The 24,038-nt window shown below is 37.0% G+C and overlaps 1 protein-coding gene across 4 annotated transcripts in view; it reads right to left on the reverse strand.

Annotated features, from left to right (window-relative positions):
* Positions 1-24,038, reverse strand: part of SOCS5 (suppressor of cytokine signaling 5) — a 128,597-nt gene that overhangs the window by 41,322 nt on the left and 63,237 nt on the right. The window contains exon 1 of one of the 4 annotated variants that reach the window (XM_086701169.1): positions 23,192-24,003. The exons of the other annotated variants lie outside the window; for them this stretch is intronic. The gene's annotated coding sequence lies outside the window, so the exon portion shown is untranslated. Of the gene's footprint in view, positions 1-23,191; positions 24,004-24,038 lie in introns of those variants that run through there. 4 annotated transcript variants of the gene reach the window in all.

Raw genomic sequence — 24,038 nt, forward strand, 5'->3', positions numbered from 1 at the left:
CTGCATACTTTAAATATATACAATTTTTATTTGTCAATTATATCTCAATAAAGCTGGCAGGGGTCTAGGGTGGGCGGTAAGAATGCTGACTGGAACCAAGTACCAAGACTGGTCATAATTGCACCAACACATAACCCATCCTAAGAAGGCATTAACTATTTCTTTTTTTTCTTCCTAAGAAATAAAGTCATAGCAAATGAGTCTATCAAAACATGTGGAGGATTATAATTCAAGATAGCTATTCTCTATAATCATATATATTTTTGGATGACTGCCATAAAAATTAGTAGGTCTTCTCAGATTGTGATTTGAAAAAACAAAAACACAGCTAAATGACCATAAATCATTTTATTTAAATAAGTGAGCAACCTCACGGTCCCTGACTTTTCCTAGTTCTTAAAGCATTAAATGTAAATTATTTGTGGGAGCACTCAATTGCTTTCAAATGATAACTCTTTTTCATGTAAAATCTTCTGGGGTTATGAACTTTATAAAGAGCAAATCCAGCTCTATCAAGAGCTGAAAGGATGTTAAAAGGTAGTTTGGTGCCATTAAAAAATTGACAAATATTTACCTATTGATTGAATGCTTAAAATATTTCAATTCCTAAGGGTAATACAAAAGAGATCAAAACGACATAGGTCCTCAAGGACTTAGCTGAGGAGATGATGCACACCCTTGAGATAATTAAGACACTGGAACTATAAATAAGAAAGTAACTATATAGAACAATTAGAGATAACATCTAAATAGATGTCAAAACATTCTTTAATAAGTGTCCCATATAAGTCAAGTGGTATTTCAGAAGAGAAAATAAATTGAGCTGATGTAGGGAGGCACTGGGATCCAGCGAAGAGAAGAGCGTGCTGGGGTCCAGAGGCCTGCTTCAGCTCTGCCATTAAAAACCCTTGGCTATATAAGTCCCAACCACTTCAGTGTCCAGTCAGCACACGTGGTGCTTGACACACACAGAAAAGGACATTTGCTCATTCACCTCTGATTTGGATATGGCTAAGCAAGGAAGGGAGGCAGGCCAGGGGCTCCTACTAGAAGAAACACTCAGAATTATCTGCAACTCAGGACTACGGCAAGCTCATTGCTTGAATTCAACACTGCCTTCTCACAACCCTGTGAAAGAAAGGATGCTGACACCCAAAAGAAGGAGCTGGCTGCTCTCCTGGCCTCCTCCAGAGAGCAAAAACCCTTATACCAAGGGTCTCACTGTCCTGGGCCCAGCTGCACTGGCACCTCACGGTCCCAAGAACCCCCTGTGATGCATCAGCTGTCTGGCTTAGTTTCAGTCTGCTTTCTGGGTCTCGGTAAGCTCATCTCAAAGAAAGCAAACTGGATCAGGTCCTTTACAACATCACAATCTATAAATATAATAAATTACACACAGAAGCCATAGAACATTAACCTTATTAAGTTGTCACCTAGAGTAAAAATAGCTTGTTAAATTTATTATCTGGACTTCACTTTTATGTTTTACAAGAAATATCAAGCCGTTTTTACAAATGCCAAATTGGAAAGGCAAAACTACTGAATTCCTTAAAAGAATGATTCGTACTTTCATCTCAAAATATCAAAATGGCTAGATCTCACAGTAAAACATAACCTGTGCAAAGATTCATCACAGTTCTTCATGAAAGTGAGTTAAATTTTATAACACAGAGCAACAATATTCTTACACATCAAGTAGTATTAGTACCTCTACAATACCAGCCCACTAGGGTTCCTAGCAATGTCTGCAGGGAACAAGAAAAGATCAAGAGTGCCTCCTTAACTGCCAGGATTCAAATCCAGAAGTAGAAGAAAACAAGTCATCTTAACAACTACTGAATGGCAAGTAGGAGCTCGGCACTGTGCTGGTCACTTTACATGGGTTACCTTATTTAGTTCCTACGATGATATTATTAGGTAGCTAGTTATTATCGTTTTAATGATGAGAAAATTGAGACTCAGGAAGTTAAGAAATCTGCTTACAGCTTCAGAGACCTTCACAAAGCTTAAAAATAAGGTGATCCACGAAGGATGTACCACTGTCCCAAGCCTTCAGGAAAACACACTGATCAGCAGACCCAACTGTTCACGTCCCTTTGGTAGATGTAGCCCTACTGTCACAATGTGCGCCATCAAACAATCACGGCTTGATATTATTTCTTAACATAATTTAAGAAATTAATGTTGTCTTCCACATTAAGTCTTTAGTAAATTTGCTTAGCATGCAATCACTTCTTGTGACTAAAATGAGTTTCTGGATCTACAACTGCTGAGGAACAGACACCAGACTACTCAAGTTAAAGTCATTCTCTGAGGTCTGGTATGAATGGCACCTCCCTGGAGGATGTGTCTATTTCTTTTTTTCCATTAACCACAACATTCCTTTGTCTCTTCTTTTGAATATTAACTTTCTCTGTTGGATTGCTGACATGTTCTAAATATAGCAAAAAATGTGAAGCTGAGTCACTACAGTGAGTTCCTGAAGAGCACCAGGTCCATATGCTCACGATGCCAGGCAGAGAGACAGCAAATATAACATTTTATTGAGAGAACTAAAAAGTATGACTTCTCTCCTTTCTTTAAAATAAAGATATCACATCTGCAAGGAGGTGGACAGTAACAGGAAGACAAAACTCCTTTACAAAAACCCAAAAGCTCTGGGAAACAGAAAAAGGGAAAGAAAGAAAGCAATACTCAATCTCTTCAAGTGTACAAAGAAGTGCTTGATAGAAACCCACAATTTTAAACTATATAACATGAGAAATTGCCTCAGTTTAGAAAAAGTTTAGAACATATACTACACATATACTGTAAGAATAAATGTCTCTTTCACTAAATTTATACTGATAAAGCTCAAGCTACAGAATCTGCAAACACGGAAAAGAGTCATGATCAAGAGGAGAAAAACTAAAAATCACTTAATTCCTTCTTCCCTCATCATCCCAGTCATTAATTTTAACACAATTTTAAAAATTAAAGCAAGTTGTATTTTGGATGATTATTAACATCACAGTACATGGTTTCTGTAGCAAATGAGAAAAACATTAAATAGTATATGAGATGAATGAAAAATAACTCATTATCTCACTACTCAGCATATTTTATATTCTATCTTTTATTTATTTATTTATTTATTTATTTATTTATTTATTTATTTATTTATTTTTAAACGTTTATTTATTTTTGAGACAGAGAGAGACAGAGCATGAATGGGGGAGGGTCAGAGAGAGGGAGACACAGAATCTGAAACAGGCTCCAGGCTCTGAGCTGTCAGCACAGAGCCCGACGTGGGGCTCGAACTCACGGACCGCGAGATCATGACCTGAGCCGAAGTCGGCCGCTTAACTGACTGAGCCATCCAGGCGCCCCTATATTCTATCTTTTAAATGAAGGTTTCCTTTTTGGGGCGCTTGGGTGGCTAAGTTGGTTAAGTGTCTGACTTTGGATCAGTTCATTATCTCATGGTTCATGAGTTCAAGCCCCGTGTCAGGCTCTATGCTGACGCTCAGGGGCTGGAGCCTATCTCCCCCTCCTCTCTCTCTGCCCCTCCCCTGCTGGTACTCTGTCTCTCTCTCTCTCAAAAATAAATAAAAAACATTAAACAAAAAAGATTTCCTTTTTAAGAAACTCAAATATATCACCTACCTTTTTCATTTACTACACTACGGACATTTTCTTATACTTCACACCCTTAAACATGCTAAATCACATGATTTTTATCACCAATCATCTTTAGTATACTAAACAAAAACGTTAAAGAACACGATTTATAATGGTTTTATAGTTTTTGGTCATACAGTGGCATAACTTAATCAGTTAAGGGGTTCCTCATTTTTTAACATTATAAATAGCATTGTAATGAATAAGTAATACACACCTGTACATACATTTATATGCATCTCTTATTTCCTTATAATAATTATTATTTAATTATCAAATAATTTCCTTATTTCCTTATAATAAATTCCTAAAGACAGAATTTTTGGGTAAAGGTTATTGAAGGATTCTATTACCACACTGGCATTGCAATGGACTGAATGTTTGTGTCCCCCAAAATCCACATGCTGAAATCTAATCCCTGATATGATGATATATGAAAATGGGGCCTTTGAGAGGTAATTAGATCATGAGGGTGGAACCCTCATAAATGGAATTAGTGCCCTTGTAAGAAGAGGCCACAAAGCTAGCTAGCTCTTTCTACCATGTGAGAAAACAAGAAGTCTGCAGTTGACAACCCTTAAAAGGCTGTTCACCAGAACACAGCTATGCAGGCGTGAGCCTTACCTAGGGCTTCTAGCCTCCAGAACTGTGAGAAATAAATTCTATTCTCTGTAAGTCCCCTGTCATTTATAATACTGTTAAGTTTATGGTATTTTGTCCTACCAGCCTGGGCTAACGTAGCCATTTAGAAAGTGCTATCAGGGGCGCCTGGGTGGCGCAGTCGGCTAAGCGTCCGACTTCAGCCAGGTCTCGATCTCGCGGTCCGTGAGTTCGAGCCCCGCGTCAGGCTCTGGGCTGATGGCTCAGAGCCTGGAGCCTGTTTCCGATTCTGTGTCTCCCTCTCTCTTTGCCCCTCCCCCGTTCATGCTCTGTCTCTCTCTGTCCCAAAAATAGATAAACGTTGAAAAAATAAAAAAATAAATAAAATAAAAAAGAAAGTGCTATCAATTTATGCTCCCACCGAAATCAGGAATTTGCCAACACTTGATTCTTTTTAATATGACAGACCTATTAAAGCATGGAACCTATGACATAATGATTCTAATCTCTTAGACTTTTTCCATAATTTTGGGAAATAATACCTCTTAGTGTAAATAAATATTTATCTGTGGTTAAGCAATTTTTCCCATGTTGATTTTTAACAAATTTATCTCTGTTAATTAAGTAGTTAATTGAAATAATATGAATTGCATAATCATTTAAAAACTAAAGTTATTCTTCTATGTGTATATTTGCAATAAGAGATGTCTGAAATAAAGAAGATGACCATGGTAAACTTGGTTTTGAGATATTTAGTTATTTGCTTTCTTTCTTTTTATTTTAAAATCTTTACTGATTTTTAATTTTTACACTTGGAAGATTTTAAAACATTTTCTTTCTTTTTTTTTAAAAAAAACTTTCTTCTTTGTATGTCTCTGGTATAGCGTGAAATAAAATATGAGCTAGCATTCTTTTAATGAAGCCATACTCTAAAAAGCATCACGTATCAAAAATTATGATGCTTTTCAAAAGAAGAAAAAATTAAAATAAAATCCTACATGTTTATTTCCAGTTATGCTGGAGTAACTGGTACTGGGCTAGACCTCCTGATATGAATGACCACAAAACTGGGGAATATATATGAAATATTATTTTCAGATACTGGGCAGCACAGATCTGTGATTCCTGAGAGAAGGGAAACAAAGATTTCTGAATGCCCTGGCTTTTCTGCTTGTGCCACAAGGAAGGAAAACCCAGAAAGAGTACAGAGATCTCACTGAGTTGAGGAAACAGAACTTGAAGTTTGAAGCTACTAAAGTCACTGGAATTTAACGGGCAGAATACAAGAAAGAAGAGAGCCGTGGAGAGAAAAAGTTTCAGAAATCTGTAGAGAGATCTTCTAATTCTTTACCTGAAGACTAACCTGCATATGCACAATGCAAGACTCCACGAGGCCAAAGAATAAAATCTGGGGGAAAAACAACTACAGAAGGTGAGATGAACAACTACAGGAGCTTGCAAAGGTCTTGGAGACATTCAAATTCCTGGCAGGTGGAGTGGAGAGACTTCACTGAACATCACATGTATTTATTTGATAGAGACCCCAGGAAGGCCATACCTCTGTATTGGGGCTAAGCTAGTCCTAGAATAAATAAAATGCTAAAAACCATAGATAAAAAGAATTACGAAAGCAGAGAGGTTAAAAAAAAAAAAAAGTATTACACCAAAAGAATAATGGTAAAAACTATCACTAACTTCTTTTATTTATTTATTTTGAGAGAGACAGTATGTGGGCATGCATGCACAAGCAGGGGAGGGGCAGAGAGATAGGGAGAGAGAGAAACCCAAGCAGGCCCCACGCCATTGGTGCAGAGCCCGACTCGGGGCTCAGACTCACTAACTCTGAGATCATGATCTGAGCTGAAATTAAGAGTTGGGACACTTAACCGACTAGGCCACCCAGGCGCCCCTGATCACTAACTTCTTATCAGTAAAATTTAAGCTAGAAGGTATTTAAATGTTGACTTTAAAGTACTACAAGGGGGAAAAGGTATCAACATAAAATTTATCAGGATCGTTCAGTTTCCAACAGCCTGGGGTTCATGTGATGAACACGTGAGGCAATCATGGGAGACACAAGAAGTGGGTCCAAACTACCCTACAATGAAAGCTATTCTAGAACTACCAAAACTTAAACCCCAAAAATCCTGAAAACAAAACTCAAAAGATCAAGCTGATCCACAAATAAATTAACTGCCTGCCAGTATAAAACTTAATACTCAAGAAAGAAAGAAAAAAAAAAACAAAAAACAAATCAAGACACTCAACATAACTTCATAACAAATTACTAGACATAGAAAAAAAAAAAAAAAGAAAAAGAAATGGCAACTTATAACCATGATCCAGAAGTGGCAGAAATAAGGAGAACTTTTAATACAAGGATTTTAAAATAGCTATTAAAAAAATCTAAAGGCTTAAAGGAAAACATGAAATAATGAAGAAAAGAGAAAAATTTCAACAGACAAATGGAAATTACTTTCTAGAAAAACCAATAGTAATTCTAGAATGATATATATATACACATATATATAATAGTTATATATATACCTGACATTAAAAATTAACTGGATGGAAATAAGCATATTAGACAAAAGAGACCTGGGAAAAAATCAGTGTACTTGAAGACAGAACAGAAACTTTCAAACTGAATGAAAAGAAAAAAAGATTGGAAGAAAAATGGACAGAGTTTCAGTGACCTGTGAATTAATATTAAGTGGCCAAACACATGCAGGATTGAAGTCTGAGGAGAAAAGAAACACTGGGGAACTGAAGATTTTGAAGATAGATGGTTAAAAATTTCACAAATATGATGAAAACAATACACCCATAGATTTAAGCTCAACAAACACCAAAGATAAACAAAACCACACCAAGCAGCATCATAATAAATTGCTGAAATCCAGGCACAGAGAAAAAAAATCTTAAGAGTAACCAAAGGGTAAAGGCATATTACATATAGGAAAACAAATATAAGAATCACCATAGAATTCTTGTCAGAAACCATGCAAATAATAAAAGAACATTTTTAAAGCACTAAAAGGAGAAAAAAACCCCATGAAAACCTAGAATTCTGTATCCACTAACAATAGTTTTCAAAATTGAAGGCAAAATAAGTGGGTAGGGTAGCTGCAATGTAAGAAATGTAAAAGAAGTTTTGAAACAAAACGAATATGGTAGCTAACATAAACCTGGATCTACACACACAAAAAAAGATATCTAAAGAAATGGTTAAAATGAAGATAAATATTAAAGATATTTTCCTCATTTTTAATTGCTCTAAAAGATAAGTGTCTGACAAAAGCAAAAACCAGCAATGGGGTTTAAAGCCCACATAAAATAAAAATGTGTGACCATACTGGGTCAGAAATCAGCCCTCCACAAGTACAAAAGATAGAGATCATACCTTGCATATTTTCAGACCACAACACTATGAAACTCGAAATCAACCACAAGAAAAATCTGGAAAGACCATGAATACTTGGGAGATTAAATAACATCCAACTAAAGAATGAATGGGTTAACCAAGAAATTAAAGAGCAAATGAAAAAGTACACGAAAGCCAATGAAAATGAAAACACGACATCCCAAAACCTCTGGGATGCAGCAAAGGCAGTCATAAGATGGAAGTATATGGCAATCCAGGCCTTCCTAAAGAAGGAAGAAAGATCTCAAATACACAACCTAACCTTATACCTAAAAGAGCTAGAAAAAGAACAGCAAATAAAGCCCCAAACCGGCAGAAGGGAAATAATAAAGATTAGAGCAGAAATCAATGATATAGAAATCAAAAAACAGAACAGATCAATGAAACCAGGAGCTGTTTTTTTAAAAGAATTAACAAAATTGATAAAACCCTAGCCAGACTAATCAAAAAGAAAAAGGAAAAAACCCAAACAAAATCACAAATGAAAGAAGAGAGATCACAACCAATAGCAAAGAAATACAAACAATAATGAGAATATCATGAGCAATTATATGCCAACAAATTGGGCAATCTGGAAAAAATGGACAAATTCCTAGAAACATATAAACTACCAAAACCAAAACAGGAAAAAATAGAAAATTTGACTAGACCCATAACCAGTGAAGAAATTGAATCAGTAATCAAAAATCTTCCAACAAACAAGAATCTAGGGCCAGATGGCTTTCCAAGGGAATTCTACCAAACATTAAAGAAGAGTTAGCACCTATTCTTTTGAAGCTGTTCCAAAAAATAGAAATAGAAAACTTCTAAACTCATTCTAGGAGGCCAGCATTACTTTGGTTCCAAAAGTAATGGAGAACTAAAAAGGAGAACTACAGACCAATTTCCCTGATGAACATGGATGCAAAAATTCTTGAGATACTAGTAAACCAGATGCAGCAATACATAAAAGAATTATTCACCACGATCAAGAGGGATTTATTTCTGGGATGCAGGGCTAGTTCAATATCTGCGAATCAATCAATGTAATACATCACATTAATAAAAGAAAGGGTAAGAACTACATGATCCTCTCAACAGATGTAGAAAAAACATTTGACACAATACATCATCCTTTCTTGATAAGAACCCTCCAGACAATAGGACTAGAAGGATCATACCTCAAGATCATTAAGGCCATATATGAAAGACCCACTACTAGTATCATCCTCAATGGGGAAAAACTGAGAGCTTTCCCCTTTCCCCCTAAGGTCAGGAACGTGACAAAAGATGTCCACTCTCACCATTGTTACTCAACATAGTGTTGGAAGTCGTAGCCTCAGCAATCAGGCAACACAAAGAAATCAAAGGCATCCAGATCAGTAAGAATAAAGTCAAACTTTTCACTCTTCTCAGACAACAGGATACTTTATGTGGAAAACCCAAAAGACCACCAAAAAACTGCTAGAACTGATCCATGAATTCAGCAAAGTCACAGGATATAAAATCAATATACAGAAATTGGCTGCATTTCTATACACCAATAATGAAACAGCAGAAAGAGATATCAAGGAATCAATCCCCTTTACAATTGCACCAAAACCATAAAATACCTAGGAATAAACCTAACCCAAGAGGTGAAAAATCTATACACTGAAAACTATAGTAAGCTTATGAAAGAAATTGACCACACACACACACACACAAATGAAAAACATTCCATGCTCATGGATTGGAAAAATACTGTTAAAATGTCGATACTACCCAAAGCAATCTACATATTCAATGCAATACCTATCAAAATAACACCAGCATTCTTCACAGAGCTAGAACAAACAATCCTAAAATTTGTATGGAACCAGAAAAGCCCCCAAATAACCAAAGCAATCCTGAAAAAGAAAACCAAAGCTGGAGGCATCGCAATTCTGGACTTCAAGCTGTATTACAAAGCTGTAATCATCAAGATAGTACGTTACTAGCACAAAAACAGACAGATCAATGGAACAGAATAGAGAACCCAGAAATGGACCCACAAACATATGGCCAACTCATTTTTGACAAAGCAGGAAAGACTATCCAATAGAAAAAAGACAGCCTCTTCAGCACATGGTGTTGGGAAAAGTGGACAGCAACGTGGAAGAATGAACTTGGACTACCTTTTTGGAGCATAAACAAAAATAAGCTCAAGATGGATGCAAGACCTAAACATAAGACAGGAAGCCATCAAAATCTTAGAGGAGAAAGCAGGCAAAAACCTTTTACTTTGGCTGCAGCAACTTCTTCCTCAACATGTCTCTGGATGCAAGGGAAACAAAAGCAAAAATGAACTACTGGAACCTCATCAAGATAAAAAGCTTCTACACAGTGAAGGAAACAATCAGCAAAACTAAAAGGCAACCGATGGAATGGGAGAAGATATTTGCAACTGATGGAATGGGAGAAGATATTTGCAAATGACATATAAGATAAAGCATTAGTATCCAAAATCTATAAAGAACTTCTCAAACTCAACACCCAAATAACAAATAATTCAGTGAAGAAATGGACAGAAGACATGAATACTTTTCCAAAGAAGATACCCAGATGGCTAACAGACACATGAAAAAATGCTCAACATCACTCATCATCAGGTAAATACAAACCAAAACCACAATGAGATACTACCTCACACCTGTCAGAATGGCTAAAATTAACAACTCAGGCAAGGACAGATACTGGCGAGGATGCGGAGAAAGAGGAACTCTTTTGCACTGGTGGTGGGAATGCAAACTGGTGCAGCCACTCTGGAAAACACTATGCAGGTTCCTCAAAAAATTAAAAATAGAACTACCTTATGACCCAGTAATTGCGTACTAAGTATTTATCAAAAGGATACAAATATGCTGATTTGAAGGGGCACATGCACCCCAATATTTATAGCAGCACTACTGACAATAACCAAAATATGGAAAGAGCTCAAATGTTCATCGACTGATGAATAGATAAAGAAGATGTGGTGTATAGTGGAACATTACTCAGTTATCAAAAAGAGTGAAATCTTGCCATTTGCAACAACGTGGTTGGAACGAGAGTGTATTATGGTAAGTGAAATAGAGAAAGACAAATACGATTTCACTCATATGTGGAATTTTAGATGCAAAACAGATGAACATAAGGGAAGGGAAACAAAAATAATATAAAAACAGAGAAGGAAACAAACCATAAGAGACTCTTAAATACAGAGAACAAACTGAGGGTTGCTGGTGGGGTGCTAAGTGGGGGGATGGGCTAAAAGGGCGAGGGGCATTAAGGAGGACACTTGTTGGGATGAGCACTGGGTGTCATATGTAAGTGATGAATCACTAAATTCTATTCCTGGAAAAAAGAATGTGTGACCAAAAAAGCCTCCAAAATGAGAGGAATTGGGAGTATATCATAATGTAAGATTTTTGCACTATAAATGAAATGGCATACTATTTGAGGGTGGACTGATATTTTTTTTGGAGGGGGGAAGCATTCTTTTATTTTTATTTATTTTTATTTTATTTTTTTAATATTATTGTCAGGTTGGCTAACATACAGTGTATACAGCGTGCTCTTGGTTTTGGGGTAGATTCCTGTGATTCATCACTTACATACAACACCCAGTGCTCATCTCAACAAGGAGGGCAGACTGTTATTAAAAAGAACCCATCTAAGGGGCACCTGGGTGGCTCAGCCAGTTAAGTGTCCAACTTCAGCTCAGGTCATGATCTCGCGGTTCACGAGTTTGAGCCCCGTGTCAGGCTCTGTGCTAACAGCTCAGACCCTGGAGCCTGCTTCAGATTCGGTGTTTCTGTCTCTCTCTGCCCCTCCCCTGCTCATGCTCTCTCTCTCTCTCTCTGTCAAAAATAAGTTAAAAAAAACAACAAAAAAACCTTTTAAAAAGAACCCATCTAAAAGCAAATAGAAAACCAAGACCATGTAAATGGTCTAAACCAGTGGTTGGCAAACTTTTTCTGTAAAGAACCAGATGGGGCACCTGGGTGGCTCAGTTGGTTGAGCGTCTGTCTGACTCTTGACTTCGGTTCAGGTTATGATCTCATGGCTTGTGAGATTGAGCCCCGTGTGGGGCTCTGTGCTGACAGTGCACAACCTGCTTGGGATTCTCTCTCTGCTTCTATCTGTCCCTCCCCCACTCTCCCCCCCCCCAAAATAGATAAGTAAATTAAAACAAAATAAAACAAAACAAAAAGAACCAGAAAATATTTTAGGCTTCAAGGACAATACGGTCTCCGTCCCAACTACCTAACCTTGACACCACAGCACAAAAGCAGCCATAAACAATATGTACATGAATGGGCACAGCTGTGTCCTGATAAAACATTTACACAAACAGGTAACAGGCCAAATTTGGTCTGCCAGCCATAGTTTTGCCAACTCAGAGTCTAAACATACCAAACTTACGAAGTTATCAGACTAAATAAAAAAGCAAGACTCAACTACATGTTGTGTACCAAAAACCCACTTTATATATAAATGACATAAATAGGTTAAAAGTGGATGGAAAAATATATACCATGCAAATATTAATTAAAAGAAATATAATAAATTTCTAAATTTCATAAATTTAGTATCACACACAGAGACTTCAGAACAAGAGACGTTACCAGAGATAAACAGGATATTTCATGATGACTGAGGGGTGAATTCATCAACAACCTTAACAATCCTAAATGTGCTGTAACACATGTAACAGTGCTTAAAACATGAAGCAGATCTGATGGAACTGAAAGGAGAAACAGACAAATCCAAAACCATAGGTGAAAACTTCAACTCTTTTCTTGATAGAACAAGTAAACAGAAAATTGGTAAAAACATGAGAAAATACAGAGATCACCCTAACTTAACTCACTTACGGAACATGGCACCCAACAACAGAAGATACATTCTTCTCAAGTACACACTGAACATTAACCAAGATACATCACATGTTGGGCCATAAAACAATCAAAAAGCTTAAATGTATTGAAATGTTTCTTTTTAATTTTTTAAGTTTATTTATTTATTTTGAGAGAGAGAGAGAGAGACATAGCAGGGGAGGAGCAGAGACAGAGGGTGAGAGAATCCCAAGCAGGCTCCACACCATCAGTGCAGAGCCCAATGCAGGGCTTGAACTCGTGAACCACGAAATCTTGCCGAGCTGAAATCAAGAGTTGGACACTTAACCAACTGAGCCACCCAAAAGCCCCTCCACTGAAATTATTAAGGGTATGTTCTATGACCAAAATGCCATTAAATGAAAACAGTAATACAATAACTGGAAAATCCCAAACATTTGGAAATTATTTGACAACACTCTTCAAAACAAACCATGGGTCAAATAAAAAATTACAAGTGAAAACAGAAAATATTTTTAATGAAATGATAATGAAAATGCATAGCTTTAAAAGTTGATAATGCATAAAAAAAATTTAAATCAATGATCAACCTAACTTAGATCAATGCTCTAAGCTTTCACCTTAAAAGCTAAAAAATGTATAACAAATTAACCCAAAGTAAGGAGGGGATAAGGAATTAATGAAAGAGCTCCACTCATAAGCTTAGAAAACAGATAAGCCACAGAAAATCAACAAAACCAAAAGCTGACTATTTGAAAGGACTGATAAAATTGATAACTCCTAGCTTGACTAATCATGGGAGGAAAGGAGAAAATGCATCTAATATCAGGAATGAAAGAGGAGGGGACATTAGTACAGATGCTACTGACATTAAAAGAAAACACTTTCATAAAATGTGTATTTTCAAGATGATAAATTTGATAAATTAGGTGAAATGGACAAATGCCTCAAGACACAAATTACCAAAACAGGAATAAAAAGAAAAACAAAATCTCAATTGTCTTATATTTATTCATTTACAAACTGAATCCTTTAACAAATAAACAAACAAAAAAACCTCCAGGCCCAGATAGCTTCATTGGTGAATTCTATCAAGCATTTAAGGAAGAACATCAATTGTACCCAAACTCTTCCATAAAAGAAAAGAAGAGGAGACATTGTTGGTAGGAATATAATATGGTAAACCCACCTTGGAAACTGTTCTGTCAGTTTCTCATAATGTTAAACATACATCCATCCTATAATGCAGCAGTTTTGACTTCTAGGTATTCATTCATCCACAAGTAAAGAATATATGTGTCACAAAAGGCTTGTACAAGAATGCTCATAGGAGCTTTAGTCTTAATAGCTGAAGACTGGAAATAATTCTTTCCCACAGTAATAACAGATAAATTACAGCATATCTATACAATGGAATGCGATTCAGCAACTGAAAGGAACTATTGTTCCATGTAACATGGATGAGTCTATATTTTAAAGAAGGGCTTTGCATAAATTTTATGCCCAAGAAAGTTTGAGAACCACTGCTATAGAAGCACATACATAATAAGAAAACAAAAAGGGGAAATATAAGAGATTTAGGTAGTTCATAAATTAATCAGTGCCATATACAACCATAAATTGTATGTAACAGTTGTCATTTTCCTTAGGTGCTTAATTGCAATTACAATTATGGTTACAATAGTCCTCTGTTCACGTTGAATTTTCTACTGATGTGCTTCAAGGACTTCCAGTTCCAAATTTTAGTCTTTGGTCCTCTAACTACCCTAATTTCTCATCAATTCCAACCTAAACTATGCATTTTAGATAAGGAATCCTGTTGACCAGTTCCTTTGCTTTTTTTCTTAATGTTCTACTTCCTTGGTACAGTTTTCCCCACCTCTTAATAGTGTTATTCTTACTGTTTCCTGTACAGCCTTGACTTTCTACCTCCTTTAAAACTGAACCAAAAACTCATCTTTTCCACTAAGTGCAAAACTACCTCAGATTCTTTCCAAATTCCCTCAGCACTTGAAGATCTTGCTCCTATTTATTTTACAGAGTTTGGACACCTCCTCTTAATGACTCACCAACTCCATCCCCTGGCTTACAGAGGAGAATCTTTGGAAGAGAACTGAAAAGATTACAGTTCTCTTCAAGGTTCTTTCTCTTGTGATGTTTTTACTTTTCCCTCTTGGAATGCATTCTATTTGCCAGAACCTTAAGCTCTATAGTGCTAGAGGGGCAGGAGAGAAAGAGAGGCAAAGAGATGGTTGATTAGGACTCCTCTGGACTAGATTTTTTGAAGAAGGCAAAAAAAAAAAAAAAAAAAAAAAAAAAATGCCTTCAGGCTTCAGTATCTGTTCAGACTACCTCACCAGCCCAAGGAAGCAAACAAGACTCCAAAGAGAGTTTCAGTGAGGAATAAGAAAGTGCATTTGTTACGAATTCCTTGTGTTGTATTGGGATGGCCAGTGTACTACAGCACACTGTTTCAAGGACACTAAAATATTTCTGGCTTTCTGGCAGCAAATATTTCTACATATTCTTTGGAAGGCTATTTGGTGGTGGGGGGAGGTTGAGTTGAGGGAGGCAAAAGGTAAACACTAAAAAATGTCTACACTCTTGAACTAAATACCAAATTTGCAGTTACTTTTTGTTCTGCATACATTATTATTTAGGAATTATGGTTATTATTCACTTAATTTCACAAGCTTCAACTCTATAAACTTTTTGCCTTCCAAATCCTATCTATAAACCTGGCCATACTCCTGAGCTAGACCTATATTTCCAACTGGTATCTTGGTCATGTTATTACTTACCTAAAAAGTATAACTACTTACCTGAAAGCAAACCCAGTATTACTCCCTCTCAAACTTGCACATATTATTCAACTTCCAAGTCAAGATCCTTAAACTCATCTTCAGTTTCTACCACTTCCAAACACTAACCAAGTCTAGAAGATTTAAACTCCTATATAATCTGTGAAATCAGTGCTCTTGTTTCTATCCCCACTACAAATTCCTTAATTCAGACCATCATAATCTCTTTCCTGATCTAGTGCAGAGCCTTAAATGGCATCCCTGCTTGTGATCTACCTATCAGAGGCCAGAGAGAATGCCCCATTCACTCACCCTGCCCTATGCATTACTTGTTGAATAAATGTCTCCAATCTCTATTCCTCCAAACTATTCTCTTTATTACTGCTGTAACCAACTGGTTTTCTACAACAGCAAACTATTTGTGTCACTTCCCCACTTATAAAACAAAATAAAAATCCAAACTCCTAGTATGGTATATAAGACCATTAACAATTTGTTCCCATTCTACCTTGATTCTAATTGCATTTCCTAATTTTCTTTTGTACTCATTTTGACAGATCAAATTTCACCCTTCTCCTTAGCACACTATGCCCTTTCATTTTTAATAATCTAGAATAAACAGAAACTCAGTCCAGCTTGCTTTATTTTTATGATCACCCTTATACTATTTAAAGCCATTAGCTAAACCTGTACAGAAGTAATGAGTGAAGAAATAATCAGAAGATACAGCCAACTCTCAATTAGCTTATTTTCATAGCCTTATTAACATGGTCAGTGTAGACTAAATGGAAAAGTGAATAAAATGTTTTAACCACCTGCTGAGCTTCTTCCTTACAATAAATTAATGTTAAAAGTCTTCAGTTACAGACTTAATACCTTTCTTTTGATTGACAGGCACAAAGAGAACTATAATTCAAGTTTTCTCACATCTATCCTTTTCCTTCATCTTTAACTCTTCCCTTTCCCATTCTGCTGTTTCTCCTCTGGTACTATCCTCCCCCTGCTATCTTAGTATTCACAGCACGCTGTCTGTCCACTCTTCACAAGAACATTAGTATTCCTCTATCACTCTTAATTGGTAGAGAACCTAAAATTTTATGAAGTATTTTCACATATACTTACTCACTTGATTCTTGCAACTTCATTTTTTTCCCCAAAATCAACAAATATCAAGGATGTGGGGGGGTGGGGGAGGGGGAGTTATACTGTGAAAATTAAAAGGAAACAAGGAAACCTCACTTAGAATGGAGTCAGGGGCCAGCAGGGGGAGCTCACACACCTACCACTCACTTCAATTGCAGACCCAAAAAGAAGACAGAGGACCTTCCAAGTCTGTACTCCTTTAGCTACTACTTTACTATCCCAGCAAGAGGGGCAACAGCCCAGCCAATGAGAGACTGTCACAACTCAACCAATGAGAGGCCACCATACTGCCAACTCCTAGTTTACTCCAATGAACTTTTTGTTTATAGCAGCTTTCCTACTTTCTCCTTTCTCCATAAAAAAGAGGTCTTCTTTTTTGTTTTCCAGACTTGCTTGTAATTTTGCCATAGCTTGCTCGTCCTGGATTGCAATTCTGTTATTTCCAGGTAAACCCATTTTTGCCAGTAAAATAACTGTCAGTTTTAGTTCTAAGGTTAACAATATGTAGCAGATGCTGCCCATCTAAGTAAAATTTAAGATACTTTCTTATAATTTAACTCAAGTTTGAGGAAATCCCAGTTCAAAAAAGTTCAGTTATTCATCTAACATATTGCTATTCCTTCTGCCTAGAATTCCACAACTCCTCTTCACCTGCTCATCTCTCAGGACCCATCTCAAGTCTTCCCCTACTCCCAGAGCAAGAATATTACCACTATTTCAATGCTATCTTAATGTTTTTCACACCACTATTTCACACCACTAGAAAAATCCAGGTATCTGGACTCTTACTCTAATGTCTTTTCCACCAAACAAGATTTTCCTTATTAATGCCCATTAATGATCCAACATTTTATAGTGAAGAGGAGAAACATTTAATGCATGGCCTGTGCTGATTTTCCAATTTCTAGAGTAAATCTGTACACCAAACTATCCCTTACCTTACCTTTCCTTAAAAATCAGTAATTTGATATGCTAACTAATTTGGATGTAAATTTTAAAAAATAAAAAATAAAATTAAAAAAATCAGGAATTTGAGGAATGTCTCCAATCCTCTCAAAATACACAGATATGATCTCTCCTGGTAATGACATCCAAAGCTGCCAGAGCAAAGGAGTAAAACAGCATTTCATAAACCCTAAATTAAACTATTATAAATTTTAAAAGATACCTCTTAATATCTTGGGAAACATTTAGGATTAACAATCAAGAGATGAGGACCTTTGTCCCAACTCTACTACACACTGGGTGACTTGGGAAAGTCACTTAACCTCCTTAAGTCAAATTTCCTTTTTTGATAAAACTGGATAATGCCACTTACATTTCAGAATTAAGAGAATACAATGAAAAAAATGACAGCAAATCACTTAGCCTGGAACACACTAAAGAGTCAGAAATCGGTAATCTCTTTCATAATTATTTTCATGTACATCATTTTTGTTTTCAGAATTATGCCCAACAGCCCTCAACATGTTCCAGGACTTTGTGGCCCAGCAGCAACAACAATAAATGCCTTCAAAGAAGTTATCTCCATGACTTCTGGATCCCCTTCCTAGGTCACAATTCAGGTCCTGTAAATACCATTTGGAGTATCTCCTCCTAAATGCATTATCTTGTTCTCTGCTGCATGGAAACTCATCAAAGGATGTTCCTGTAGCTTCTCCGTGTTTGCCTGGCTTTCAACTACCTGGAACACACACAGAGTCAACTGCAAATCTGGCAATTTGCACTGCCAGTCTCTTTTAAATAATTTATTAAAATGTTAAATAAAATTGGTCCCAGCACTGATCACTTGAAGGGCAATGAGGCTGGACTACTGTTCTCATGTTAATAACCAAAGTCAAAGACTAAATAATTAGATAAGTAAGCTCCCCTTTGGCTACATGCATATTTTAACCCTTAAAAAAATACTTGGACTTCTCCCAACGTTTTTATTTAATGTCTAATAAGTTTATTCTCCAGCTTTGAGATATGTCACATGTTTTCCTAATACAAAGACATGCTAATCTGCAGAACCCAGGACCTACGTTAGGGCTAAACTTCTATAAAATCCTCATTTTCCTCCACATTTTTCTCTATCCAACCTCCAATTCTTAACTCCCCTATCTCAAAGTTACATGAAGGCTTGAAGTTCAGTTCCCAAATTAATTCTGTTCCACCATTCTACCTTCCATGTTCCATCTTGAGTATATGTATTATTTAAGTGCGCATCTATCCTTTTTAATTACTTGAAATACAGTATATCAATACTTGATTACCACTCTAACTGAAGAATCTTGCCCAGAATAGAAAGACTGGATATTATTCCTGTTACAGGAGAATTCAAATAAAATAAGGAAGTCATAATTTGAAGACAATCCCAGAGCAGACACACAATTTCAAAAATATTTTTTCAAATTATCTTCCTCACTGCTTCTTCTTATCAGCTTTGATAAAAGATTATTGTATGACATCTCATCAAAGCAAAGGTAAATTTACTTTTGGTGTTAAACATCACATAAGTAAAATGCTTATGGACTATCATTAAGGAAACTGTGGAAATATATTCTTACTCTACCGTACTTAGCAATAACTGTCATTATGATTATGGTCTCTCTCAAGTCATTCCTTACAATTTTTCACCTACATGTCCAATAAAGGCAGGTAACTAATTCTCAGTTAAATTCAGATGTAAACTTACCCAACATTAACATGAATCAACAGTCCTGCTAGTTACCCTTCAAGATTACTTCTGCTCTAACCAGATTCAAAAGCCTTTTGCCATTTCTCCCTAAAATAAGATACTTGGCTAATTCAGAAAAAGAAATTTATTAAATTGAGTAAAGCAAATGATTCATATTTTCCCTCAGTCATTCTCTAACAACTACACTGAAGCTAAGAAAGTAGTTTGAGTGGTCCATAACTATTCAGTCCTTGTGTCCATGAATTTTAAATATGAATAATAGGCAACTCACAATGCCATAATTATTTTTAAACATATAAAGAAAACTGCAACTTAATGAAAAACTGAGCAACTATCGGTTATATTTTATTAAAACATGGTATTTCTAATATCTTTTGAAACCACATTTAAATATTTTGTTCATATAATTAGATTATGTAATAGATCTAAAGAAAAGATCTGCATGTCTAAGTTCTACGAAATTCCTAAAAGCATTTCATGATTCCAAAAATATCCAATAAATTATAATTGCAAAATCTAATAGTTAATCAAAAAAAGATTAGTAGGAGCTGGTCACTCTCAAAATGTGATCTTGGAAGCTTTTGATGGCTCCATGTAATGCATTACTTCTAACTAAAGGGATGACCCATGTATTTATCACCTGAAGTAAGTATCAACAGAATGCTTGAGAGCTGAAACAAAATAGCATGAATCTACTACTAACATAATAAAAATGCTTTTGCGCTACACTTGTTTCTGATTTTAATCTGTAAACTGTAAAATGCACTCAATTCAATGAGACTCTACAAATAAGGGCAATTAAAAACATTATGTGATATACATTTTTTTAAATAATTGAAGTTAATGTTTAAAAAGAGGCATAAAAAAAGTGAGCCCGTGTGCGACAGACAGGAGGAATTTACATGTTTCTGACAGGAGGCAAAAAAGCATGAAAACTAAAGTTAAGGGGACTATAAGCAGAAGAAAAGCTGCTATAAAAGCAACAGAAGAACCTGGCAGGGCAGAACCAAAGAACAGACAGAAGAAGCCCACCACCGTCATATTAAAAAACATTTGCTAAACCACAGGTTCATGACACTAATTAGACCAGGGTTACAGCAAAGTAAAAAGAACAAAATGCTACAAAATTGGAATTACACAAATTTTATCACTAAAACCCAACAGTATTATAAATGAAGTCATCAGCTTCATTGACCCAAAGCGATTGCAATTAATAATAGATCCTATAAATTTCCTCACTTATGCTTACCCAGTTAGCCTTTGGAACTCACTACATTTTCACTAGAATACCTACAAATCAGTTATTGGCATTTTGATTCTAGAATAATGTCACTGCAACAAGGGTCTCCAAATGACATTTAGATAAATGCACATTCCAACTTGATATGCATACTTAATTAAAGGTCCAAGACGAGCAGAAGACGGAGAAAACAAACATGGGGGCATCATTTGCACTAAGCGTCCCTTAACACAATTATGTGATCATGTATTAATTCTAGGAATTTTTTGTAGTCTCAAAGTGACTTCATTAACAGCAAAGAAACAAATGGGCATACGAGTGCCTGTATACACCTAATGAACCATAAAGAATGGTGTCTATTATCCGTACCTTTACTGTGTGCTAAGGAAAGAAACACTTTATTTATTTATTTTTATTATTTTTATTTTCTTCTTGTTAGCACTTTATTTCTTTTTATTTATTGTCAACTTAGCTAACACACAGTGTAGTCTTGTCTCCAAGAGTAGATTCCCATGATTCCTCACTTACATAAAACATCCAGGGCTCATCCCAGGAAGTGCCCTCCTCAACGCCTATCACCCATTTTCCCCACCCCACAGCCCCTATCAATCCTCAGTGTGTTCTCTGCATTGAAGAGTCTCTTACAGTGTGCCTCCCAACACTTTTTTTTAGTGTATTTTTTTAAATATTTATTTTGATTTTTGAGAGAGAGAGCATGAGCAAGGGAGGGGTAGAGAGAGGTGGGGACAGAGGATCCTAAATGGACTTGGCACTGATAGCAGTGACCCCCATGCGGGGCTTGAAAACGCGAACTGTGAGATCAGGACCTGAACCGAAGTCCAATGCTCAACTGACTGAGCCACCCAGGTGCCCTAGAAAGAAAGACGTTTAATCCTCACCACGATCCTAAGAGGTAGGTACTTTTATTACCCTCACTTTACAGATGAGGAAACCTAGGTACACAGTGGTTAAATCACTTGCCAGAGATCATAATGTTATTAAGCGACTAAGATACAAAGCCAGTCTTTCTCTATTACAACTATGATCGAAGTTATGTGTTCATGATCATCATGTAATTCTATTACTGCTCTTATTTTTAAAGGTATTAAGATCCGTTTTAACATAACCCCCACACTTCCTGAGAATAATTTTCATATAATTTACTTTTAAGATACAGGAGCCTTTTGAATTCTGAAAATCTTGTAAGCAATTTATTTTTAGAATAAAAATGACAGAACACTAACCTGCTCTAAGAAGTCCATCTAATATTTTCATCTAGATGACATGATGATTTGTCTCTTTCCAACGAGAGAGAAATATCAGCACTTCCACTAACAATGCAGCATATTGTTTAAAACTTTTCAATAAAAGCTCATCCAGTTTTACATCATTTCACGTATAAAAGTAGTCAACTCAAACTTCCCCATCCTTAACAGAGAACAACATCACAAATAATCCAAACACCGTTTATAACTGGCACTACAACTCTTTAGAAATAAACAACGTGAATGTGATAATATAGAAAAACCCTGGACGAGAGTCCAGAGACCTGCCCACCCATCCTGGCTCTGTCACTAACTAGTCATCTAGTCCCTTTCACCGCTCTGGGCCTTGGTTTCCTGATCTGTAAAATAATCACCTCCACGGTCTACTCTTCCAGTTCTAAAAGAAATGTGACTCCTGTACATATATCTTTTCTCCAAGCTTCCCATTCCCATTCTACTTAGTTATCATTACACTGCAGGCATTAAACATTATTTTTCCTTAGTTCTACAAAAAGAGAAAACAGCCCATTCTCAACTAAAGTGATAAGGGAAAGCCTTCCGGACCACTAGTTTTCCATAGATGAGTCTCAAGGTGAATAATGTAGAAGCTATTATAATGCTAAAAGGTGTTAGGTTTCAATATTTTAGGCTACTGTTTGGTGTGCCAGTACATTCTCCCTAGGACAAATAGTAAAATTCAAGGACAATAGGGGGAAAATTTGTAATTATCTATCAGTTATTGAAGAACTAAAAAGGTGCCAAATGAAACTATTAATACTTTTTTGCAAAACATTTTTCTCTGATGAATTACATTACAGGCAATGTATCACCAACAAATTTTCTCAAATATGTTTAAGTACTTCCTAAAAAAAAAAAAAAAAAAAGCTTTCCTTTTTTAAATTGTGAGGAATTAGTAAGATAACATACATATGATTGAGAAAATATTTAAAAGATTAATGATCTAGCTATGCAATTCTTAGCTTCCTCTTCTCAGTGACATGAAGACCCTCAAAGGGGTGCCAGAGGTAGATTCTGTGGACTGCCACTGCCTAATCCTGGTATGCATTTTCTGTGTTCCTTACCCATTCTCAAGAGTGTTATGCAAATACAAGGTTATAAAAATTAAACTAAGGATCTGACATTAATATTCCAACTGTCAGCCCAACCTGATTTCAGTATTGCTTTCTAGAGCTGCTAGCTTACCAGTATCTTTCCAGTACAATACTTAAAGATGACCTTGTAAAGAAACAATTAAAAGCCAGGGAAAGAAAGCGTGCGAATTGAATTACTTAATATTATCTTCTGGAATAAAGTCAGTAGCAAATTCCATATTATCTTCTGGAATAAAGTCAGTAGCAAATTCTAACAGTACAGTCTACTCTAAACGTTAAGTCAGGAAGAAGTAAGCCACCGCTGTCGAATGAGAGACCTGAAGAAAGGATTTTCAGCAGATGTAGAGGCAGCTACAAGAATTTCAAGGTACACTTATAGGCATTTCCAGCAAAGCTAGTAACTGGTAAAACATCAAACACATACATACATTTCGTACATGAAGGATAACTGGCAAGTTCCAGGAGCAAGCCTCCTCTTGGTTGGAATGCCGAAGTAAAATGTCAAAAATCACCTCACGAATCCAATCCCCCAGCCTTTCAAAGTTCGGAAACAAACCGACATGTGTACTTAAAACTGCTTCGTAGCATCCTTCTTTAAATGCAACTCCCTCTCCAGAAAGTCAGTTCGCTTCAGCTATTTGAATGCCCAAATCTCAGCACCGAACGATCGTAGGAGTCCAAGTAGTTGAAGGGTCTTCCAGCAGCCGCCTGCGCACCCCTTTCCACCTCGGGTTAAACCCCCGGAGGTGCTCCAGTCACTTCCCCCATCTAAGCTCCCCAGCTCTCTCTCTCATCTCCCAGTGGACCGCTTCTCGTTGACCTTGAAGACCCCCCGGATCGGAGCCTTGGAGCCCAAGTGACTTAGCCGGTGGCCCGTTCCCCACAGAACGCGTAACTGCCCCCCTAGTCTCTGTGGCCTCTCACGACCCCGATCGCTAGCGCCCTCCAACTAGCCCTGGACGACCCCCTTCCCCTTAGGCACCCAACATCCCTCCAACCAGAAAAACAATTCCTCAGAAACGCTTCGAGAGCCTACTAAGCACAAGCCCCACTACGCATGGCGCGGTCTGCACAGGGCTCGCGGCCCGGACTCGCGGTCCCCCGCCCGCCGTCCTCCTCCCGGCCCGAGGGCCGGCGCTGCCTCTGCCCCGGTGTGGAGGCACCGGCCGGAGGCGGACTGTGCCGGGCGCGGGCACCGGGGAACCGTCAGGCGGCCGCTAACGCTGGCGCGGGGGCCGGGGAGCGGGGGCTGGCCGGGCCAGGCGCGGGCCGCGG

This window comes from Puma concolor, chromosome A3 (assembly GCF_028749965.1).
Source record: "Puma concolor isolate L17-30 chromosome A3, mPumCon1.1.hap2, whole genome shotgun sequence".
Taxonomy (NCBI): domain Eukaryota; kingdom Metazoa; phylum Chordata; class Mammalia; order Carnivora; family Felidae; genus Puma; species Puma concolor.